Here is a 19,925-nt window from a genome sequence, read left to right on the forward strand (position 1 = left end):
CCTTGATCACAACTACCTGAAAAGAGATAAATAAGCAAGGTTTGGAGGACTCGGGATGTGCTCCGGGGGGTCTCTCCGATGCCTAATTCAGCGATTAGTTTGAGAAGTTTTTTATGTAATAGTAAAGTAGAGTTTAGAATGAGATACCTTAGCCTCTTCTTCAAGTCCCTATTTATAGTGAAAGTTTGACCTCGGGGTGATACACCATTTATTGGTGAGTTATGGCGTGGGTGTGAATCGCTTCTATTATTACCCCGTTGGTGTGGATCACTTTGGCCATTATAAAGTGGGCGTCAATTGCTTCGGTGTGGCGGTTGACTTGGGCGGTAATTCCCCTCATTAATGCTGCGCTCGGGTCTTCTCTAGGTAGGTAATATATTTTGGGTATATCAGTTACCCCCCCTTTTAGTTTCGAATTTTGAATTTCGTTTCCAAAGTTCGAAAGTTGTTCTTTTTAGGCTTTGTGGAACCTAGTTGTGTCTGATCCGGATGATGATCCGATTTGAAATAATGTTGCGTGTTTTATATTTATTTTATTTTATTTTATTTTATTTTATTTTTACCATGTTTGTTGCTTCTTTATCTACATCTTGCCGAGTCAGGTTTGGGGCGTGCTTTGGCTTACCTGATCCGATCCAACTACGCTTTTGGCTTTGCCGAGCAGTCTTCGTTGAGCCTTTGTGCCGAGTAGCTCTTTGTGGGGGCACTTTTGCTGAGCAGCTTATCATGGGGCATTTGCGCCGAGCAGCTCATCATGGAGGCATTTGTGTAGAGCAGCTCTTCGTGGGCATTTGTGTCGAGCAGCTCTTCATGGGACATTTGTGCCAAGCAGCTCTTCGTGGGGCATTTATGTCGAGCAGCTCTTTTGGGTTAGTCTTCTTTGCCTAATGAGTCATGCTCATCTTTTGGGCATCTTTGGGTCTCATGAGCGTTGCTCATCAATTGGACCAGTCTTTTTTGCCTATTGAGTCATGCTCATCTTTTGGGCATCTTTGGGCCTCATGAGCGTTGCTCATCAATTGGACTGGTCTTCTTCGCCTACTGAGTCGTGCTTATCTTTTGGGCATCTTCTGGCCTCATGAGCGTTGCTCATCAGTTGGGCCGGTCTTCTTTACCTTATAAGCCGTGCTCATCTTTTGGGCATCTGCAAGCCTCATGAGCATTGCTCATCAGTTAGGCCGGTCTTCTTTGCCTAAGGAGTTGTACTCATCTTTTGGGCATCTTCTGGCCTCATGAGCGTTGCTTATCAGTTGGGCTAGTCTTCTTTGCCTAATGAGTCGTGCTCATCTTCTGAGCATCTTCAGGCTTCATGAGCATTGCGCATCGATTGGGCCATCTTTAGGCCTCAATTGAACCAATTTTTCTTTGCCTAATGAGTTGTGCTCATTTTTTGAATTGTTTATCTACTATAGAGAACTTTACTGTGATTTTCAAATGATAGGACAAGTTGCTCCCATTATTCATTATTTAATCAACATAAAAAAATTAGGTTCTTACTAAAAGAAACCAGTTTGAAGGAGAAAAGTCCATACCTTGAGAATCATGCAAGGATGACTGCCTCTACACTTCAATACATTCGTGCATCTCTCCTCTCATAGGGCCTTGAAATGTGTAGCAACATTGTCTTCTCCAATAGAAATACCAGTCTTATGTTTTGAAGATGTTAAAATGTGATAGTCATACTGGATTTGAAATAGACTTATTACAAACCATTGACAGCTTGCCTTGTTAATTAAGATTGGATTTGGTAGGAGGCTTGACAAGCATTCTTGCATCAGAAGAATGGTTTTGTTCTCACAAACTAACTTGATCAAATGAACCTCTCTGGGAGGGATGCTCCCCATGGGCCCATTCCACGCTCATTGAATTTTGATTTCGCGGACTATGGGACGCAAATCTTGCAAGTTTGTGAACCTCACAAAGAAGGTATTGCTTTTATCAATGCATCTCTTACGAGTATGGTTTCAACAGTTGAGGTTAATCAAGGGAGAATCGCCTAATTGATTCGTTCAATTCCTGAGACTCCATTTCCACAACCTTTAATGTCGTGGTCAAGATCCTGTTTTTCCACTCCTACCTAGGGCTTTTTCCCTTCCTCGTTCTCTCTACTGTTCTAGGGTTTTGAAAAAGGCAGTAACAAAAATTTTTCAATATGAAAATTGCGAGCTCCCGCACCCCAAATTGATATGAACAAACGAGTGATTTTTGTTAAATTTAGAGGAGAAAGATAAAAAATTTATTGATGCATGCTCTTACAAGAGATACAAGGGTATATATATATATATATATATATATATATATATACATAAGAGAATTGAAAAATGGAAACTGTATATTTTTCTATATGGAAAGGGTATATTGCTTTAATACTCCCCCTCAAGTTGGAGCATGGAGATTCGTAATACCCAACTTGTGTGATAAATTTTGGAAATGATCATGACCCAAAGTTTTGGTGAAGATATCGGCAAGCTGACTAAGGGTAGGAACATGCTTAGTGAAAAAAAGGCCAACTCGTAACTTCTCACGAACAATGTGACAATCGATTTCTATATGTTTTGTACGTTCATGGAAAACTAAATTCTGGGCAATATGAAGAGCCGCTTGGTTATCACAATATAAGAGCATAGGCTGAGAATGCGGTACACCAATATCATTTAAAAGAGTTTTGAGCCATGTAAGTTCACATGTAGTGGAAGCAAGTGCACGGTACTCAGCTTCGGCGGAGGAGTGAGACACGGTAATTTGTTTCTTAGTGCGCTAGGAAATTGGACTAGTGCCCAACTGAATGAAAAAAACCAGTGGTGGAGCGGTGAGTGAGGGGACAACTAGCCCAATCCAAATCAGAATAGGCTAAGACTTGAAGAGTGTTCGCAGTAGGAAAAAATAAGCCATGTCCTGGAGAAGTCTTAATGTAATGAAGAACACGTACAACAACATCATAATGTGGTCGCCAAGGTTGGGGCATGAACTGACTGAGAATGTTGACCAGAAACACAATGTCGGGATGAGTGATGGTGAGATATATCAAACGTCCAACGAGCCGCCGAAACGAGCTTGGATCAGAGAGAAGATCACCATCATTATTATTGAGCTTGAGATTTTGTTCCATGGGAAAGTGGGCAAGACGAGCACTAAGATGACCTCTATCAGTGAGAATGTCAAGAGCATATTTGCGTTCATTAAGAAATATGCCAGTGGGAGAGCAAGCAACTTCGAGGCCAATGAAATATTTCAATTTGCCAAGATCCTTTAGTTTGAATTTATGAGCAAGCATGACTTTGAAAGTGCTAATATCGGAGAGATCATTACCTGCCATGAGAATGTCATCAACATAAACAAGTGTGAGAGTAAAAGATTGACCCCGAGAACGGGTGAAAAAAGAATGCTCGGCCTGAGATTGGGTGAAACCCGCAGCAAGTAAAACAGAAGATAATTTAAAGAACCACTTGCGAGAGACTTGCTTAAGACCACAAAGATATTTTTGAAGATGACAAACATGAGTCTCCCCCTGCTTGCAATATCCCGGTGGAGGGAGCATATAGACCTCCTCATCGAGGTCACCATGAAGAAAGACCTTGTTGACGTCCAATTGAAGGAGATGCCAATTCCGAGTTGCAGCCACTGCAAGAACACGCCTAACAGTAACGAGTTTAGCAATAGGAGCAAAAGTGTCATGATAATACAAACCTTCTACTTGAGTGTAGCCCTTGGCCACCAAGCGAGCTTTGTGTCGCTCTATGGATCCATCAGCCTGAAGTTTTGTTTTGAACATCCATTTACAGCCAATTGGTTTTTTGCTAGGTGGAGGATGTTGAAGGACCCATGTATAATTAGTATCTAAGGCTTGAATTTCAGAAGCCATGGCACCATGCCAATGTGGGTGCAACACAGCCTGAGAGTATGAGGTGGGTTTGGGATGTTGGGACATGACAGAAAGAAAAGTCAAATGTTGATTAGATAAACAATGATAAGATAAAAAAGAGGAGAGAAAATGAACCGTACCTGAGGAACATCTTGAAACCTGTGAAGCCGTGGAGGACTTTGGTAAAATAGGGCAGATATAATCGGCCAAGTAAGAGGGATGTGTGACAGCTCGTTTGGGCTGAGAAGAGGTGGGTGGAGGGGGTGGTGGAGGGGGCGGGGGTGAGGGTGTCGGGGAGGATACCAAGGGAGGAGGGGAGAGAGGTAGGGGGCTAGGGGTAGGTGTGTAGGAAGGGTGTATATCAGGAATAGGAAGGGGAAGGACAAGAGAAGATGTAGGAGTTAGAGGTATGAGATGATAGGGAAAGATATTTTCTTGAAAAGTGACATCACGAGAGATGAGAATTTGTTTGTTTTCAAGATTTTATACATGATAAGCCTTATGATGAGTAAGATAACCCAATAAAACACATCGAAGAGCACAAGGAGAGAATTTATCGCAATGTTGGCGAGTGGTTTGGGCATAACACAAGCACCCAAACACTCGCAAGTGTGTACACAATGGTGGTTTCTGAAAAAGAAGTTCATAAGGGGACTTATGAGTGAGGCTGGGTGAAGGACTGCGATTAATTAAATAGGTGGCTGTGAGAATGTATTCGCCCCAAAAAGAAATGGGAAGATTGGCTTGAAAACGTAAACATTGAGCCACATTAAGAAGGAGGTGGTGTTTACGCTCGGCAACAACATTTTACTGAGGTGTATCCACACATGTGCGCTCGTGAAAAATGCCTTGATCATGAAAAAAGGTTTGAAGCGGGGTGGATAGAAATTCTCTACCATTATCAGTGCGTACATGTTTAATAGTGCAATTGAAATGATTTTTGACTATGGCGCAAAAATTTTTAAGGCAAGTGAAAGTATCAGATTTTATGCACATAAGATAGACCCATGTAGCACGTGAGTAATCATCCACAATTGTTAAAAAATAATGTGCACCAGAGAGTGAAGCTGTAGGATAACTACCCCATATATCACAATAAATCCGATTAAAACAAAATGTGCTCTTATGTGTATTCAAGGAAAATGGTAAACAAGTGTGCTTTGCTCTAGTACAAACATCACAAGGCAAATGGAAGGGTGATCGAGACGTTGATGCCAAAGAGTAGTGTCAGAAACACATTGAGAGTGGAAAACTAAGGTGAAGGGGGGGGGGGTTTATAGTGGTAAAGCTCATCCCATACTTCACACGTTCTAATTAGCCTCCTCATTGATAGGTCCTGAAAGACACAAAATGTAATGACCCAAAGAATAATGATATTTAAATAATAAAGAGAAAGGGAAATGGAAACAGAAACAGAAGGAGGCAGCAGACTTCATCGACGACATTGCACTTTGGGAGTATTAACCGAGGGAATTCATCAGGTCCTCGTCAACGAACACAGGGGATTCGTCAATGAGGGTACAATAGGGTCTCGTCGACGAAGACAAGTTTCGTCGATGAGAGGATACCGAGAGAGGATTTTTGGAAGTCTGTAAGTTCGTCGACGAATCCGGCCCTATAAATAGAAAAACCCGGATTAAAACGCATAAAATTAAGGAAAATCATACTCTCTCTCTCTCTCTCTCCCGCTTTGGTTTCTCTCTCCTCTCTCTTCGATTTCGATTCCGTCGCTTGCCGGTTCAATGATCTGAGGCCACCACGATGCTCTTAGGGAAGTTCTCTCCAAATCTTTCGGAGAGGATCGTTGGTGAAAGTTAGTTGAAAATCATCCCTGAGTTGAGGTAAGGTTTTTTATGTCGAATTTGGTCTTACTGTAGTTATAGGAAATGATATTCATGTGAAAATACTGAAGTTTAGTACTGGGAGTTTTCATTTTCAAGGTATTGATCGGGAAATCCTACGGGTGTGAGTCCAGGAATTTATAGGGGCTCTTTAGTTGTCAGGTAAGGGAATAAACTAAAGCAGTTATTTTCCACGTGCATTATTATTATTTATCAATAATTAATTTTCAAGAAAACATGCATGATATTTAAATATTATTGAGAAAATGTATGTTATTGGGAAAATACTGCTATTATACGGAAATTGTGATTTTAGAATGAAATGTACGGAGTTATTCAACTGGTGTGACATGAATGTTATTTTTCATGAAAAGTAATGATATGACAAATTTTACGAATAAAGCATGTTTTCAAGAGTTATGAAAAGATACAATATATTATAATGATTTTGATAAGTACATGATAATTGATTATTTTCAGAATGATATATATGAAATGATTTTGGCGCGAGGCCGTATTTATGAAATGTTCGGTGCAAGGCCGTATTTATGAAATGTTCGGTGCGAGGCCGTATTTGTGAAATGATGATCGGCGCGAGGCCATATTTATGAAATGATTTTCGACGCGAGGCCGTATTTATGAAATTACGAAAAATGCTATAATATCATGTATTATATGTTATCAAAACCCGTATGTTAGTTTAGTTCAGTTTTAGGAGCTTGGTACTGTAACTTATAGATCAGATATCTACGATCAGATTGGTGCTAACCACCCTACGAGGGGGTGGGAGATGGATAGTCGATGTGACTTTCAGTGTAGAGTGTAGACATCCACCTGTCAGTCCAAACCAGGGTGCGGCGGGCCCATCGTACTTACAGACATTTTTGACTCGGTAGTGGTCGGTCAGCCATTGTCGGGTCCCGCCTTCGAGCTGCACAACCCGTCATGGGGGGGTAATACATGACACCAGCTAGCTATTCATCCTAGGTATGTTTTCAGTATTATTAGTTATAACTGGTGTTTTATGAGCGATATGATTTATAAGCAAATATGAAAGTATATGATTATTCCGTACGATATGATAAATGTTTACAAATATATAAAATGTACTGTATATGTATAATTGCATTAAATGTTCATGTTGCCACACATCTGTATTTAGTTTATTTTTCCTTATTGAGAAGTGTCTTACCACCGAACTTAATTAATTTTTCAGGAGACCCTGAGAGACCGGCAGGTCGTGGCCGCCATTGAGTTTATAGAGTTACCCCGCTAGAAGGGCAAGTGTTGTGCTAGGATCAATGATTTTTGTAGTAGGATCCTAGGAAATACTTTTTGGTGATTTTGGGTATTTTGGAGATTGTATATAAATACAGAATGTGATGGATTATAATTAACTCTGGTTTTATTATGTATTCTATGGTTTTGAGAATGTGATTTATATTTACTGCTGCTTAGGATTCTGCTGTGAATGACAGGTGTCCCCGTTACCCACGGGTTCGGGTTGACTATTTTATTTATTTTGCTTATAATATATGAGTATATAAGCAGGTTGTTACACAAAAAGTGGGAAAAAATATAGTAACACAATTGAAATCAGTGGTAAGTTTCCTGATGGATAATAAGTTAAATTTAAATGAAGACACATAAAGAACATTAGAAAGAGAGAAATTAGGAAAAAATCGCATAATGCCCGTATGAGTTACAAGAACAATGTCACCATTTGGGAGCTTAATGAGGCAAGACTAATTGAGAAGCTGAATATTATCAGGAGAAAACAAATTAGAAGTCATATGATCAGAGGCATGTGAATCAACAATCCATTCAGTATTAGAAAGAGAAGCAGAATGGCAAGAGGCAAGGTTACCAGCAAAATTAGCATAATTGATGTTCAAGGGCGATAAAAGATCTAAGAGTTGACGGTATTGTTCACTGGTGAGACCAAGGATAACAATCTTAGATGAGGTTGAAGAACCTGCGACCATATTTGCCACCATCGAAAAACCAGATGCTTCGATTTGATAATCTTTGAGTTTAATCAGAGAAGTCGAAGGTGCCGTCGGAGTGTTGAGACCACTAAGGCAAGCTAAAACTGAGATAAGGATTATACTTGCAGCCTGTAGATTGAGAGCTCTTAACTGAGGATCATTTGGCGGCGTGAAGAAGTCCCATAGAGTCAGGTCAGGAACAAGTCCTTTTGTAATGCACTACCTTTTCATCAAAGTAAGATAATATTTTCAGTTCTTTCTGTAAGGTGTTGCGATGCCAGCTATGAATAATGGTCGGTCAAAAAAAAGGTTCCAATGGCAAAGAGGAACAGAGCGGGACGGAGGTGACCCCGGAAAGGAAGAGAAATAACCGGACAAGAAACTGCTGCATGCGTTCGGTGACAATGCTGATAGATGTCGCCGAAAAACCATGAAGGCCACCGAGAATGGTAGCGGCAGGGACCACTAGACGGCTGAGAAATGCAAGTTAGCCAAAAAAATAGAGAGGACCAAAGAATGTTGAATGGACGCTAGAGATTGAGACTAAGAGAGATGGGAGTCTGCCGAAGAAGACGAACTGAGAAACAACCCGAAAACAAAGATTTGAACACAAAAGAAAATGACAAAATGCCTGGGAAGATGAACAAACGCTAGGCACCTGGTGTGCTGCTGTGTTCGGTGCTTCGTGCTCAAACCGAGAAGCTCCAGCCGAACCTCCTACAGTAGAGTCCTGTGGCGCTTGAACCCAAAGAAGAAGACCCCTGAAACTTTTCTAAACCCAAAAGGAGAGATGCCAAAATTGATGTAGAAGACAGCCAAGAAGAGGGGGCTAGAGAGGATGACGACAGGAGAGAGTCGGAGTAGAGTGCCAAAAAGTGCCGCAGAGAGATGCCGGAGAGAGGCAGCCGAGAGATGCTGCGAGCACTGGGAGTGAGACGAGAGAGTCGGTCAGCAATGAATCGTCAGAGAATTGAGAGAGGTGATGATGATGGACATTGGAGACCAACACCGGAGACTAAGAGATCTGAGAGAGATGCAATGATGAGAGAACTGACATGGTCGAGCACTGTCGACGAACTGATAGAGATGAGCGATCAGCGAAGACGGCGATGGAAAACTGAAAAGTGAGAGACTATGATACTGAGCCACGAACCAAGAGACGAGCCGAGAAAGATAAACGTCGGAGAAGAAGAGCTAAGAGAGAAGCGGCCTAAAAATTAACCAGAAAAAAAAATGACGGGTGGCCGCTAAAGAAAATTGGGTTAAGGAACCATACACTTTGATACCATGTTAAATTTAGAGGAGAAAGATAAAAACTTTATTGATGCATGCTCTTACAAGAGATACAAGGGTATATATATATACATAAGAGAATTGAAAAATGGAAACTGTATATTTTTCTATATGGAAAGGGTATATTGCTTTAATAATTTTGTTATTTCAAAATTTAAGATTCAGCATTTGATGGTGCTGGATGCTCTTTGCGTCATCCGATGAGGGGTGGATGATTCATTTGAGTTCCAGTTCCAGTGTTGATGGAGATAAAGTGTAAGTTGTTTTCCGACGGTGAGGATGACGGTGTTTTCTCCATCTTAGATATCCTGGGTACCATGGAATTGTTGAATCTAATTTTGCTTTATATTTTGATGGGTTTTGATGCCGAGATGGTTGTTCAATTTGAGAGGTATTTACAGTTTTGATTTCTTAGGGGTTAAAGTTGTGTGTACGATGGTTGTGTGCACCATGTGTTTGACCATTTGCGGCTTTGAGTTTTGCAGATGTTTCAACTTCTTTTCTGGTTGGATTTCATATCCGATTGGTGGTTGCACCAATTTTATGGTTGCTCTATCTTTGATTTCGATCGAAGGCTATTCCCAATTGGATTTTTCGGGCATGGGGTTGCAGACTTCGAAGTGACTCATGCCCGTGGTAGATTGAAGTTTGAGATTGAGATCTACAAGATGTCTACCATTGACGATGGTGGTTTAGTTACTATTTGTTTTGATTATGGTGTGGATTGTTCAGCTGATTGGGCTCCAGGTGCTCAATAGAATGTCACTAAGGAGCTCGATTTTGCTGTTTGGGGTTTTGCCGATTGCAGTTGCTACAATGGTACAATTTCAGTGTACGTTGCAATTTCAACTCAAATTTCCAATTGCAATTTCAAATTCATTGTTCAAAGCACTGTTTAGCGCACATGAATGTGCAAAAGTCATTATTGTCAATCCCATGGTGCATTCAGCCAACCCATTTGAATTTCAAAGCTTGACTTTGTTTATTTGATCGGCAGTGTAGCTGTCATAGCCCACTATACATTTGGGGCATAGGTCATTGTTCAATCAATTAAATAACTTGAACATTCTATTAATTATTATTAGCCATCAATGTGGAGCTCTTCAAGTGTTGAAACTGTGGCATCTATTTGTTTTTTTTTTTTTTTTTGAACTATTATTGTATGATGGAGAAAAAAAATCATACCTTGAGAATAGGCACGTTGGCTACATAAATCTTGCGCATAGAAACATCAATTTCAGTCAGACTCGCATTAGATCCAGAATTTCCCAATATCGCAAGCTGGGTCCCGATTATTCGTCCATCAATTTTCTTACTTGGCTTCTTCAATGCAAGAAAAGCGCCATTAATGTGCTTGAACGTGATAAAGTCATACCCTTTTCTTTTCCCGGTGACCTTGCCAAGGATCGCGATGGCTTCTTCAAGATCACGGTAGGTGGAGAGGAGTTTGCAGAGGTTCTTGATGGTAGTGTCCCATCCAAGGCCTCGAATGAAGAGCTTGCGCTGGGTAGGGTCCCGATCGGCGATGGATCGGACGACGTCGAGTATGTCTAGGTGTTAGACAGCGGCATTTCAGATGATTTCAATTAAGCCAATGCATCGACCTTCAATTATTTGATGTAGTCATGATCAAGAATTGAAAGAGAAAACCTCTCAAGAAGTTCCCACAGATGACACCAATTGTTACAGCCAAAAATTGAACGACCTTCATGATCCTTGATCACGACCACTTGAAAGAGATAAATAAGTAAGGCTTGGAGGACCCAGGGTGTACTCTGGAAGATCTCTCCGATGCCTAAATTAGGGATTGTCTTACGAGGTTTTTTATATTACAGTAAAGTATAGTTTAGAGTGAGATTCCTTAGCCTCTTCTTCAAGTCCTTATTTATAGTGAAGGAGTTTGATCCAAGGGTGATACACCATTTATTAGTAAGTTATGGCGTGGGTGTGAATTGCTCTTGTTATTACCCTGTTGGCGTGGATCGCTTTGGCCATTATAAAGCGGGCGTCAATTGCTTTGGCGTGGTGGTTGACTTGGGCAGTAACTCCCCTTATTAATGTTGCACTCTGGTCTCCTCTAGGTAGGTGATATATTTTGGGTATATCATTTTTAAAGGCATTATGTAAATAAGGAAAAAGGGGGGGGGGGGGGGAAATTTAGTCATATCATGTGTAGAAAACTAACAACTTCTAATTGAGAGCCTAACTCAGAAAAAAAAATTTATTTTGTTAACTTTCGTTTGAATATTAATAGAAAGTTGACATAAGAGGGTATAAGTATCCATAGGTTCAAATTTAAGGGAAGGTTTGTGGGATTTTAAAAATCTCCTAGGAGGTCCTTGTTTTTTTTTTGAAAACCTCAAAAAATATGAGTGTCTTTTGCCTTATTATTTAATAGTTTTGAAATGAGGGCTGATCATAAATTGAGTAGTCGTCTGAAAAATAAAAACCAGTCCATCATCTTCTGACTACTTAAATATGTATTTCATCTCATGAAAAATTAAATTTTAGGAAGATTAATTTGAAAATTTATAACTGATCACAACTATTTATTATTATTATTATTATTATTATTATTATTATTATTATTATTATTATTATTATTATTATTATTTTGACTAGTGGTCAGCATGCATAATGTGAGTGTTGCACGGGCTTAAAATTTTTTTATAGGTAATTATTGGGCATTTTAATTTGATTAGGAAACTAGTTGTACATGATTATAATGATCTTTCAAGAACTTATACAATCAAATTAATGTACAGGAGAATTTCATTTATCATGTTATAGGAATTAAACATTTTAATTTGATGAGAAAATAGTTATGAGTAGTTATAGGAGGATTTTGAAAAGTGAAAAAGACATATTAAAGGAATCTCTTGCGGGTGCTAATTTAACATTTGACCTATTTTGTTTTAGGTCTTGAGTTTATTGATCTTGATTATCCATTTTATAAATTACTTTATTTATTTTACTATTAGTCATCTAAAACTTAAATGTATCTATTGGTGGATTTAGATTTTTGTTAGATTTAAGTAAAATATAATATAAAATTTTATTGAAATTTATTTAAATCCACCTAAATCCAAAGTCGATGCTCAAAATTTATACTCCCAAATATAGTGAGAATTTGAATAGAAATATATCGAGATGCAACCACACTAAAAATTACTAAAATTATTACAGTACAACTTTTCATTAATGAAAAATTATTTTATTTATTTTAAAATGCCATAAAAAATTTGAAAAGATTAGTTTCTTCTTCCTTTTCTTTTTGCACTATTTCTCTTTATCATTCTTTCTTTGAATATTCTTTAGAAAATTGAATTTAAAAATACAAAATTTTGAGGTCATTAATACTTATAATCTAAGTAAGATATTCATATTATATTTATATGTGTAATTTTCTAACTATTGAGATGCATAATTGTTTACAATTGATTGCGTTCCATTTGTTGACAACCATTTTGTTTGGGGATCAAATTGAAAATAATAAGAAAAATAAATTTTTGAAGAACGAAAATGAAAAAAATGGATTTTGAGTTTAAAATGAAAAAGAGAGTATTTAAAATGCTTTTTGAAAGTTTAAAAATGAAGGAAAAGAAAGAAGTTTCAAAGGAGAAAAGAATTTTGGAAAGTAATTTTTTTTTAAAAAAAAAGGAAAAATAGTTTGAAAATGACGCCATTTTATTTATTAAACCGGGTAAAGAAAGAAATTAAGGGTGCAGGGGGGTTGGAATGACATCGTTCTAGGCCCCTTACTTTGTCATTTTAGGCTTCTAGCATTTTAGATGAAAAAGAAAAGACAAGTTATCATACTATATAAAGGTTTAACCCTAATGTGGCACCTTGTACTTCAAATTTATTTTAAAAGGAGCCTGAACTTTTAATTGCATAAAAAGTGGCTGAACTTCTAAAATAGACTCAATGTGAGGCAAATCCTTTACATAGCATTCTTTAATGAAAAATACCCCAAATAGTAGCACATCTAGTCATGTGGTCGAGCATATTTTTACTAATTAGAATAGTATGTGGATACGTTTTTTGCTTTTCTAGTTTTTGCAAGTCATGAATCTGTTTGTTGCTTTCACGTTGTTAAACAATATAACTAATTTGGTGGAAAGGAAAAATATAAAGATAAAAAGAAGAAATGTTAAAGCTTGATATACATTGTTGGCCCACAATCTAACAGTTTAAACTTTTAGGTAAAGTGGTAATCTAACATGGTATCAGAGCTTTAGTTGCTAGGAAGTCCTAGATTTTAGTCTTGTCGCCCGCCTATATTTTGTGGTGTTATTTATCATGTGTTTATCTCTCTACGTGCTACTGGGTTGCACATGCGGGGGAGTGTTAAATCTTGATATACATTGTTGGTCTATAACCTAACAGTTTAAACTTTTAAGTAAAGTGGTAATCTAACAAGAAAAAACGGTTAATGCTGGTGAATCTTTTGTGGCAGTAGAACTGAAAATGTACTTTACTCATGCAGATTAAGATTTGTAATGGGAAGCTAATACAAGTGCTTGCATCAGTGAAAGGGTTCTACAATAGGGGAAATCAGTATTTACAAATTAAAGCCGTAACGCCCCGAACCCTTAAACTCAGGTCCGGTGCGTTATACCTGATAAAATCTTAATAATCCATAATTCATAATATACACAGCGGAAAACATAAATATAATCTCCATAAAATATAATACCATAATACCGTAAGACCAGAGTTTACTATTCCTATCTAAATTCCATATAATTCATCCATCACCTGCATTTTCATAAATCTACATAACTCCCAAAACATTTCAGTATTTTCACAATCATTTCTTACTCAACATCCTTAAAACATAACGACATAAAATATAAAACAAATACTTAAACTTAATACAATCCCACAGTATATAAAAAATATACTCTTTCTCTTTTACAATCCTTAAAAGACTATAAATCCTCGAATCCCTAAGCCCAACCTTGAGGTTGTCCTGAAAAAGAAATAATCATATTCGGGTGAGTCACATCTCAGTAAGGGAAGAAATATACATATTAAAACAGCGTGTGGCTAACATGAGGTATATGGATATTATTTTAAATACATTTGCAAATCATTAACGTAACACTGAAAATATTCTCTAAACCTAATCAAACACATGCAAAGGTTTAACCCACGAGATTACCCAAGGATAAGGGTGATTATCCGCCCATACAAGTAGCACCTCTCTGCTCTAATACATAAGCAACCCAAAGGTCACTACTAAAGTATACCAGAGCACTCACCTTATTTAGTAAGCCCTCAAGTATTAGATTGATCTCGTACTCACACAGTTCAACAATAGTTTACTAGAAAAGACCCCAGGATAGGGAAATCTACCCGCCCATACAAGTAGGTTCCCTCTGTCCTAGTACGTTATGCAGCTACTGCCACATCTAAAGTTACTAGTGCACTCGCCTTACTCAGCAAGCCCTCAGGCGAAGAGTATGCCCCGCCCAATCATAACATGTTCTATATATATAGATACTTCTAATATCATAATACAATATTCTTTCTATCATTATTCAATCATACACGTTTGTTCATGTTCATAGCTTAAACATTGTATTACATTTCACTTTACGTAATCTTCAACATTACATCATTCACATTTGTCATTTCATTCCATTGTCATTTCTTTGTCATTTCATTGCATTTTCTTTTCTTTCATTCGTACTACAGCTGATCTTTAGCCATCATCAGTTAGTCTACAACTCCTTTTAACTGTCATCAGTTAGTATACATAGAAGTGTGCTAGAATCTGCTAACATGACTCTCTTTTAACTGTCTTACATCTACATGGTTGCATTAACATACACAAGTAGTATAGTCCATAACATATTTATTCTTAATGTTTTACTTACTTAGCCCGCATCTCATACATTTAACATATATTTGCACAGAATTTACATTTACTCATGCCACACAATTTAACAGTAAAATTCATACATATTCCTATAAAATAGGTCAACCCACATTTAACATTTATATACTGAAAATACATTTCATTTCTTACATAATTCTTCAGAAATTACTTTTCACTTTCATTTGTTTACTTTCACATATACATAGCTATATAAGCAGTCCTAGGCTTAGAAAACATAATTTTACATGATTGACATTTTATAATTCACACCAAAACATACATATAATGTAACATAATTTATTACCTTTAATTTCATAAAATCCGATTTAATATATAATTTCTTCTTACCTGAATCCTTGAACTACACCAACAGGAATCCCACACAGATGCCCACGAAACTCACCCCTGGTTCAAAAACCCTAGTTCCATTAAATTAACCATAGATAAAATACTATTTTAATATTTCCTAGGGTCATAATTTTCAAATAAATAGTTATACCCGCAAATATAACCAATCTACCTATTTCCCCAAATCCCACTCTCGCTTTGGAGTGGGGCCTAGAAAATCCCAATTAGAAATTTACTCATGCCAAAATGACGACAATCGCGACTATAACCACGTGGTGGTGCCTGATCATCGATTTAGCGGTAGATTTAAAGAGAAATTGAGAAATTAGGGAAAAGTTATCTTACCCTAGGAATGGTGCCTACTCCACTCCCACAAAAAATCTGCTTCAATAGAAATGTTGGTCGTGGAGTTAGGAATCCAACGACACCTTCTATTTCCCAATCCGTCGCAAATTCATCGAGAAATTGAGAGAGAGAGAGAGACGGAGACGGAGCGAGCAGCAGGGGTCATGCTCCTCTTTGTTCTGAAATTGAGGAACTCAATCTGGATGCTTCTCAGCATCTAGATTCATATCCTAATATATAATATATCATATTATATTATAATATAGTATCTTATTATATAAACATATATAGATATATATATATATATATATATATATATATATAAACATAGAAATATTATATACTTAATTTAATTAATTCAATTAAATAACATTTAATTAGTTTATTAATTCAATTAAATAATAATTAATTAATTAATTAATTAATAATTAATCTAAATTTATTTTATTTTATTATTTTTTTCATACTATTCCTTTTATCAGTTCATTTATTATTTTATTTATTATTATTTTTTCCTAATTATTTCAATCATTTTAATTTTCTAGGTCTTTACAAAAGCTCCTCCCCGGTGGATCGTTTGCAACAGGCAAGCCAAGCTTTTGCCAATGCCGGTACTTTGAACTTACATTTTTTTATTGTTTCTCTGCCTAACTCTACATTTTCATGGTTGCACTACTTGTTTTTGAACCATTTGCAATATTCTTCCTAGTTTTTGAAAATACTTGGACTTGACTAGTTGTAATTTTGGAAAAAAAAAAAGTTCACATTTTTGGGGGTATATTTGGATGGGATTTGTTAATATAGCAAATGGTTCTTTTTTTTTTTTCCTTTTTTTTTTTATTTCATTTTCATTTTTGTTCTTGTCCTCCAACCCCCAACCAGCTATGAGGATCTCTTGTCCTCTTCTTGATTGTAATTTTGTCTCTTCTCTTTCTTAATATATTTTATTTTGCCATAAAAAATGATTGCATTTGTAAGCATACATTTCGTGACTTCAAGACTGAAATGATCATGAAAAGCACAACATTCACGCTTCATTAAGGTTGGCCATTAGTGATGAAATTGTTGAAATTCCCGTTGATATTTCAAAGTTTATCCCTCCCTCGAAAATGAAAAGAAGGCTGATCTCTATCTTCGAAACTTTTCTTCAAAATTTTCACTAATCATTTCAAATTTCACCACCATACCGAAATTGCTCATGCATGTCTTTCATGAGAATTTGACCAAATCTGCTCTAAGGTAGTATACCTTCTTAGACAAAAGCAAGGTCCAAAAATGGAGAGACTTGAAATATATATTTTTGAAGCATTATTAGTTTAATGTTGATGTTGCAATTGATTGTATAACTCTGCAAAACATGGAAAAGAAAAGCTCTAAATCTTTCAAGGATTATGCACATAGATGAAGAAAGGTTATGACACAAGTAAACCCACCCTTATCTAACACGGAAATGGTGAGTACCTTTATGGGAACACTGAAGGGCATGTATTATGATAAGTTAATTCCTCAAAGATTATCTAATTTTGCCATTGTGGCCTCAATTGGTTAAAGAATTAAAAGTTGATTGAAATTAGGCAAGTTAACTGACTACACTACACTAGAGACGTGTGAACAAGTGACTGCAAAGAAAAAGGAACGAAGGAAAGAGGAGTTTTCAATGTGGTATCTCAAGGAAAGGCACATAATCATAATACCTAAGCCATCTGCACTTATACCACCCAGCTAATTTCCAATCAACCCACTAACACTTCAAATTCGCTAAACTTCAACTCAAACCAAAACAACACCAATCCTCGACCAAAAATGGAGTTCACCATCTTATCAATACCATTGGTTGACCTTTATCACTAGTTGATATCCCAAGGGAACAAAACCAAGGCAAAATTCAAGATACTACAATCCAAATGAATCATATGAATATCACATGAATACACCCATACATACCACCAACGATTGTTTAGCACTAAAACATCGAGTCCAAGACTTGATTGATGCCAACATTTTTAAATTACAAGCTGTGAGAGATGCTTCCAATCCCAATATCAAAACCAATCCATTGCTTGATCACAATACTTCCATCAATGTGTTAGAAATATGTGAAGTCCTCAACTCCACACCATCCATCATTATTACTTGTTTCCTAGTATACATCCAGTATCAAACACAATCCTCAAATGTGGACTCCATTACCATTAAACCACCATCACCATTTCCATATGTGTCAAAATAGGTTGTGTCATGAAAGTATGAGGCTGAGGTAACCACAAGTCCAGAAGAAAAGACAAATGTGGCAAACTTATCAGGAGTTGGAAGTTTAACAAGGAGCAAAAGGTGTTATACTCCAAGAGAGCTTGATCATAAGGGGAAGAGTAAAGATAAAGTTAATGAAAACAAAGAGAAAGAATCACAAAAAAACAAAAAAAAACAAAAAAAACAAAAAAAAAACAAAAGAATTCAGTGATGACAAAGTTGTCAAATTCCTTTACCAACTCAAAATCAGTGACTACAACATCGTAGAATAGTTGAATAAGACACAAGAAAATATCTCCATTCTCATTTTTATTACATCCTCCCGAAAGACATAGAAATTCTTTAATAAAAGTAGTTAGAGATGCTCACATGCCACAGAATGTGTCATTAGAACAATTTGAAGAGCTAGTCAATGCCATCATGACAGTCAATAACACTGTATACATTGATGATAAAATATCAGAAGAAGGAAGAGGTCATATAAGTCCTTTCCACATTGTTGTGAAGCATGGTCAAAAGATAATGACAAGAGTATTAGTCGTTAATGGATCAATAGTAAATGCACGCTCATATTCTACATTGATGAAGTTGGGAGTTACAAGTCAACAATAAAGAATAGTAATTTGAAAGTGTGAGCCTTTGATGGAACTATGAGGGAGGTAGTGGGAGAAATTGATCATATTAATAATAAAATTGGCCCTTGCATATTTGAGGTACCATTCAGAGATATAGAGATCATGCCCTCATTCAACATGTTGCTGGGAAGAACTTAAATTCATTATAGCTGGGGCGGTACCATCATCCTTTCACCAAAAGTTTAAGTTTGCATTAGGGGATCATCTTATCACCGTCCACTATAATACCTGGAATTATGAAGTGTATTGGAATTGAATAGGAAAATCTTTCTAATCTTATAGAAATAACGTCTCCAATGATTGAAAGAGACAAGGAATTGGTCCCTGAACCAAATTTCAATGAGGTGAGCATGACAACTACCAAGCAAATGATGAAACTGTTGACTTTTTGAGTCCGATCTCTATTTTGATGCTAATAAAGCATTTGGAGCTAATGTGTGTGCCTAGTACTTGAACAGGTCATTAATTCAAAACACACACATGAGAGAATTTTTATGGAGGGCAGAAGAGACTTAAAGGACATACTCCTGGCGTATTAGGTGCATATTCAAGAGCAAATGAGGAAGACATTTGTTTCATATTGTAATAAAATTTAGTTTTATATTTTGGTCTTTAATAATTGTATGGCATGCATGATGTGGATGATAAACTCAGAATGACCATAGGGAACCACAGGACCTTAGGGATCACCCTTCGGTCAACCGACACCGAATTTTTAAGGTTAGCTCAAAAGACTTAGACTGACCTTAGGACCATCATTTCAGGATAAAAATGTGTCCTATTGACTTAAAATTAATCATTATATGTATAGGGACTGACCAGAAATGTACTCCAATGTCCTAGTCGGTTGAACCTCCTTGGGGGGTTGGCAAGTTGACTCTTTGGTCAACCGACTAGAAATGAGCTACAACACTATAGTCGACCGAACCACCTCAGGGGATGTCCCAACGCTCTGGTCGACGAAACCTTCAAGTTCAAAAGACCTTGCTTGATCGAACCTCGAAAATCAGAAATCGCCTAGAGTCTGGTCGATTGAACTTGTAGTTCAAATTATCCCTGGTCGACCGAACTGGGTACCACGGTCGACTGAACCATCAAGATGGTCGACCGACCCATCAAGATGGTCGACCGACCCTCTCGGGTTGCCCAATTTTTACCGAGTTTAAAATGGGTTAATTTTAATTAAACTTACTTAATATTTTTTCAAAATACCCAGCGTGTCCCCAACGGCTATAATTCTTCCCATCTCTATAAATATCCCTTCATTTGCAAAATTAAGATAGCATTAGGGATTTGATTAGCCAAAATTTCCTCTGAAAATCTTTTTGGGCAAAATCATTTATACTTCTATATTTTTCATTCTCATTGCCAAAATCTCTTCTCCTATACTCATCTAGCCATTTATTTTGAGTGAGATTGTTTTTACATACTCATCACAGAAGCTTAAACTCTCTCATTTATATTTGCTTGTGCATT

Source organism: Malania oleifera, chromosome 2, assembly GCF_029873635.1.
Source record: "Malania oleifera isolate guangnan ecotype guangnan chromosome 2, ASM2987363v1, whole genome shotgun sequence".
In the NCBI taxonomy this organism is placed as follows: Eukaryota; Viridiplantae; Streptophyta; class Magnoliopsida; order Santalales; family Ximeniaceae; genus Malania; species Malania oleifera.